Below are 6853 nucleotides of genomic sequence, written 5' to 3'. Positions count from 1 at the left end.
AAAAAATTTTTTTAGGGGGGGGGGGGGGGGGGGGGAAGCCCCGACTCATTTATATAAATGTGCATCACTGCACCCTACTGGACAAAATTAGAATGGTTCATGGTATGATTGAGTCTTAAGCCAAGTCTACTCATTTGTTAGTGGATCCCTGCTGTTGTACTTAAATCTTGAGTGACCATCACGTACCATGTGAAAATTCTGATTTCTTAAAGTGTCACTACAGCATAAAACTGACTGCTTATAYATGTATTTGTAAACTATGCTCTATGCACAAAAAGAATGAATGTTGACAATACTAGGATAATTCATATTCAAAGGGGAACCAGGTTTAGATGCAAAGGAAACTACATTTGAGATGAAACATTATATTAATTTAAGTATACATCCATGTCATGTCAGTTGTTACCAAGTAGTACTGTGGTAAAATACTCAAGAATATTTCAAATGAGATTTGTGTGCAAGAGAAATACATGTGAGAACAGCTTTAAAAGTTGTACAATAGGACAAAAAAAGCAACAGACACCCTCTCAGCCCACAGACTTGACCACTGGCCAGAAATAAGGACATTTCTTCTCCTCATAAAATAAAGTTCCATTATGAGCATAGAGAAAGACAGCCTAGGCCGACTGCATAATCCTCCCCATTTATTCCTTGTTTTTCAGAAGAGGTTAAAACAAACATGTAATAAATAGCATAACTAGGACTAATCTTCCTGTGGAGCAGAGAGATGGATGGACAAGTTGAATTCCTTCCAGCCTTTCCTACTTTCCACTAGTCTAAGATCTGGTAATTTTAGAGACGTTTCTGAGGCATACTGTGCCTTATAGAGGCAGTGGGCAAAGAATATTCCAGAATGTTCCAACAAAGATCATAATTGGGACATAAGGTAATCAGACACTAAATCATACAGATCAATGTGTCTACAGTATTACAGCTAGCCTTTTGATGGTTACAATTCAGTAAATTAGACTCACCGTTCAAAGGTACAGTTCATGGACTCTGCCTCTCTCCTCTGTCCCCCTTACTTCAGTTACCATTTTGCAATCCATTTCTCCCCGTACTGTAGGTCTCTCAGGTCACAGCCACATGAGTTTCTTCTGCTACTGCTGCCACCTACCAGATTTATTATTCTGTTGCAGCAGAAGGGCATACAGAAGTTCTTGTTCAGCACTCACATAATCATCATCCTTTGCCTATGATGTTACGGCTTATTCAAGTTGTACTATGTTTCCCCATACATTATGCAAAGCACAAGGCACAATCAAGATCAACACTCAGCTTTGAAAGCCATTCCAGGAAAGAGGAAGAAGCATGATCTGTAAAGCCATCTTTCAATCAATATTAAAGAAGATTAAAGCAGTAACTTCTGCAGTAAATTTTAATCTACTTTCTCCACCAAAGCTTGCTTGCAGACACTGTAGAACACTAGTATTTTCTACMTTCAAGAAAATTTTTAAATAATACATATGAAATCAGATACGAGATGCAGAACTTTGAGCCAATATCAATCTGTTCAACTTATCCAAGGAAAAGAAATTCCTTTTTTAGATTTTATTACAAACCCACAAATCTCTCCTCCAAAAAGACACCCAACCACATGCCTGAAAGCGTTACACCCGTGTCCTATAGCAGTTGTTGCACAAATATATACAGAAATAAAGGTATAGGCCTGCCCAGTGCTGAGACGCAAGTAGTGGGTGTGTCTGAAAGGAAAAAGCATTGGAAATATAAGTTTAACAGGTCTGTAAAATTAGCTTGCAAGTAAAATTAAAGATACAAATTATACACTCAATTGTACCAGTGAAATTGGATATCACTCCACTGACTTTTATAGAGTGATTCCAGGTTTATCTCAGTGTAATTGAGAGCAAAATTTGGCTCTAAAAAATTTCCGTTCCACCCTAATTTGAAGCTGCACTTTATGGCATTGCTGGCAAATTTGCTGCATTCCAGGAAAATAGAGATTACAAACAGAAAAAGTATTTTATGATGTTCTAGAAGAGTTACTAATGCACACAGAAAAAATCTGAAACCAGTGCTAATTATTTACACATGTACTGGGAAATAAAATACTGCAAAATTTTTAAGTCCGGCTGAAGTTTCATATTCTTCTTGTTTTGAATGGTATTCCAATCGTCTGATATTTCTCTCTGTCTACCTCAGATTCTGTGTGTAAAATACAGCTTCTCCTCCTTAAAGGAAGTAGAAAATGCAAGTTCCCAATACCTTTAAAATGGTTTGAGATCAAGGGAGGGAGGTACTAGAGAAGGACAAAGTATGCAAATACTTAGATAGAGCAGTGAAGGCAACCTAGAACACCCCCCTAAAAGACAAAATCAGCCCCACAGTTGTTTTCTTCAGCACAGATATTCTCTCATCTGTCCTCTTTGCAGGATCCTGCTCTATGAAATTTTATTAGATTTAATTTAACCTCGGCGCTAGTCTTCCACACTTGCCAACTCCTAATTGATGCAGATAAATTTTATGCTCACTTTGCAACTGGGAAGTATCAGATCTTTCAAAAATCTGAACTAAAATAGTACACTGGAAGGAAAATTAATTTAAAAATGGCAACAAAGAGATGGAATTAATACATTAGAAAACTAATTTCCCATATATCTACATCAGGTGCCTTTTAATCTACCCTCATTGTTCTTTCACCTGAGCAAAGTAAAGGACATTAACAGATTTCTTACAGGTCAGTATATATAAAGATGGGAAATAAAGAAGAGTAGTAGTATTTTTTCTAAATATTAAGGAAATCACTTGAGAAGTTTCACCAGAATGAACTGATGGGGAAAATGGGAAGAAAGGAAAGCAGACAAGTTAGCAAACTTATGAAGGTTACAATAAGATCAGAAAAGAGTCAATTTACCTGACGACAGGTCGGTTTTGGATGTCAAACTGCTGCGTTTACCATTTTACTCGCTTGCATTATTGGGGGGAAAAGTTTAGGAAGGAACACTCTCAAGGACTTTTCATAAGTTCTCACTCTCGCCATCAGAAAGGGGAGAAGGGAAGGTTTTCTCTGGATTGTTTGACTTTTTTGGCTCCTGAAAAGTTTTGCAAAGAACAGTGAGAAAGTGTGAACTGTTAGAACACATTTCTGTAAAAAAAGGGAGAGAAGTCACACAAAATAGAGCAATAACAATACCCACCCGAAATCCACGCATCAATTTTGAGATATCAGTTTAAACAAATAAACAAAATAAAACTTTTCAGCTTGAAGTGGAAATACGAGAGTCTTGGAAATTTCCAACAGCAGGCCAAGATCCTCCATCAGAGTGCTCCAAAAGTCACCCTCAAAGGTTAAGAGAGACTTAAAAAAATAAAATAAAATAAAGGAAATAAAGGAAAAGGCAGCAAACACCTGGTTATAAACCCTGCAGTGTTACAATTTAAAACAACTCCTAGAACAGTGAAAAAAAAAATCAAAAATGAAAAAAAAAAAAAAAAAAAAAAAAAAAAAAAACAGTAGCAACAGAGGTTACCTGTTGGAGTACCTACAATTCCATAGAGAGAACAGGAGTGGGTCGTTTGTCTCACACCAGCCATATAGCCCATAAACCTTCTCAAAAAGAGTGAGCCATGAAAAAGATTCTGTACATGCAATTTCCTTTCACAAAGTCTCTCTAAGCCCTTAAGATCCCTTACATATTTAACTGACTTTTTTTTGCAATTAGGGGGAAAAACGATTTATCAAAATGTCACTGATTTCATCTGTAGGATTTTGATGTCCAGTATAGTATCTGAAGAAGCGTCTCCTTTGTGTCTGACATACATAGAAGTTCCAGTGGTTACTTCCTGAGTATCACACATGAAAGATAGCATGTGAATTGAAGAAAACCCTCCAAAAGCAACCATTAGCTCAGGACAAAAATACTACAGTCCACATATGCATCAAGTGTTGGCCTTCCGTTGTGTTATGGATGAGGTGTTGTAGCATTCCAAGAGGAGTTTTTATAAAACACATTAAAGTATCAAATACAGAGCTTAAGATACAATGTATATATTGACACAGTAAGACACAAATTATAAACATATTAAGTTGAACAAAAGAGAATCTCCACTGTTACAAACACCAATATTCCATTAGATTTAGTTTAAGAAACTTGTTTTTGAAAATGCGAGTTTCTAAATGTCTCCGTCAAATATTAAAAAATACAAAAATAAGTTTATCACCATCAGCTGTATTAGTACTATTTTAACCCAGTGTTAGGTTGCCTACTTTTTCAACATAAGCTTTCAAACCTAAATACACAGTTAGTGTAACTATATGAAAGTTTAGCATGTGTTTTTCAGCATATAGAACTAAAGGAAATAAAATATATAAAGCTGATGTCTGTAAAGTTCACATTCAATGGAAAACATTTCCTGGTTACCACACACTGTTTTGTTTTGTTCGAGTTTTTTTTTTTTTTTTTTTTTTTTGAAAGTAAAGACAAGAAACCCTCCCCCCAACACAACCTCTACACATCTCACTATTTCAGGAGCACTGAATAAGTAGGGAGTAAATATATCAGACAAGTGTGTCCATTTGTATCAATGAATCCTCAAGTAAGGCTTTCCTAAGCAGTATTAACACCTAATATCCCAATGCATGTATGCGATGTTTCAAATCCTTCTCTTCCTCCCTAACCTCTGCACATACTCTTCTCCAAACTAGCAAAGGAAGCACCATCCACACAGGAGCATCTGAACACAAGGGAGCCAAACTCTAAAGTCTTTCAATCCACTGTTTGCTTATCAAAACAGTCCATATGTATGTATTATATGGCAAATATTAGTATCCTGATATATAAGCAGGACATTCTGAAAGGGTGACAGAATTTTTAAGTTCATGCCTGCAATAGCACTTCTCCACAAAATAATAAGAGGATTGAAAGAACAGTCCAGAATGTTCAGTTACCAGCTCTTTCCTCTAGAAGTTATTTCCTGTGATAGAAATACAGATTTTCTACTGTATTAACTAGCATATGTTTACTCCCTGCTGTTACTCCGCAGGTTCTCAGTGTGCGCTACAGCTGAAAAGAAAAGGATTATCTCTATCAGGCTCTCAAGGAGTTGAGGTAACTACCAGTTAAAAATAAAAAAAGGAGGAGAAGAGCCTCTGAAGAGACAGCTTACTGCCCAATGRCTAGAAAATTAGGTTGCTTTCAATTTGTGTGTGTTTGCAGTTCTTCAGGTAAGTTAGAGACCTTGGCAATTTTCTGTTACAACACATACACTTGTAAGGCTCAGGAATAAAGCATGTGAAAATACTCTGACTGCTGAAGCGCCTTTGGTTGCTGGACCAGCTGGTCTGCTTCACCTGCTTAACACCAACAATCAACCTTTCACTTGATTTTAATAATAAGATTTAATTCTACAAAAGAAGTCATTTTATTACATTCCTTTTAAAATAAAAAAACCAAACTGTACACAGAAGCATGATCAAACCTCCATGAAAGCAGGTTAATACTGTTCTGTTTATTGCCTCTTGAAGACTCTCTGCATAGTGTCCGTGAATTGTGTTTAAGGTCCAAGTGAAGGTAAAACAGCAGAGCAGCAGAGAGGTGAGGAGGGGCCACAGAGGTGGGCAGTGCCTCAGAGGGTACAGGGGACATGCTCCATTAAAGTATCCAGAAAACAGCAGCATTGCACACAGACAACCCCCCCTCCAAACAAACCCTATTTCCACAAGATTATTTTTCAGCTGTAGACATTTTTGTTATTTAAAAAGAGGGGTTTCATACATTTAATTTTTTTTTAGATATATATACACACACACGCACACACATATATATACATATATATATATATATATATATTGTTCTAGGGCTTCATGAACCCAAAATATGGGAAAAGAATGAGAAGGAGTGAGGAGGAAGAGGAAGAGGAGGGGGAGACAGCAACTTAAAAATGAAGTCAGTATCTCTGTTTTGGTTTTCTGTTTTCCAAAATAGATCAAGCTAATGATAAAACACGCAGCCAGAAGGACCGATGGAAATCAGGCAGGCTGGAAAAAAAAATTAGGAGCTAAACAGCAAAAACCTAAAAGGAAATAAAGCAGAGCAAACATACATACAAGAACACATACAAGTGTGTGCACACAAACCATACACATATAAGGGTCAAGAATCAATTTGTTAATTTCTTATGGATCTAGGTGTTTTTTATATATATGTAAAAAATATACATGTCTGATGAGTTTTTGTTTTGTTTTTTTAAATCTGCTGCATGTTTCCCAAAGCTAAGAATTGAGTTTTTCTCCTCTGGATATATTCTTTGGATTTCTGCCAACATCAGTTTTTAAATATTTTCACTGGGGAAAATATAAACCTAGCAATACTGGTATTGCATGAACTGCAGCTTTAACCTAAAGTACCTCTAGATGTCTAATCACTTTCAAACAACTTTTCCCTCCTCCACACCCTACCACATTTCCCTCCCAAAAGCAAAAAGAAAAAGAAAAAAAAGAAAAAAGAAAAAACAACCAAAAAGATGTACAGGCTTTAAGTCAGTGTTTCGTTACCAAATAGTCTGCAGTGTTTTCACTTTGGCCACTGTTAAAGATGCAGGCATAGAGAAGGGAGTGTTGGACTAGCATGTATTAAAAAAAGGAACAGTAACATAGCAGATCTCTCTCAAAAAGACTAAAACACTAACAAATACAAGTCAATGCACGTTTGTTTTAAACTAGTGTAATTCTTTTTCACATTGGATTAAACATTATTTTGTACACCAAACATTACAGTGCTGTTTATCTCCTCCAATCATGCAAAAAATAGTCGAAACGTGCCACTTTCACCACAAATAGAATTTGACCAATTCCCCTACATAACTTCCAAAGTCAGGATTTGAAACAAGGGAA

This window comes from Rhea americana, unplaced genomic scaffold (genome assembly GCF_003343005.1).
Source record: "Rhea americana isolate MKP2758 unplaced genomic scaffold, rheAme1 scaffold_142, whole genome shotgun sequence".
In the NCBI taxonomy this organism is placed as follows: Eukaryota; Metazoa; Chordata; class Aves; order Rheiformes; family Rheidae; genus Rhea; species Rhea americana.
Note: the sequence above shows the minus strand (reverse complement) of the source record.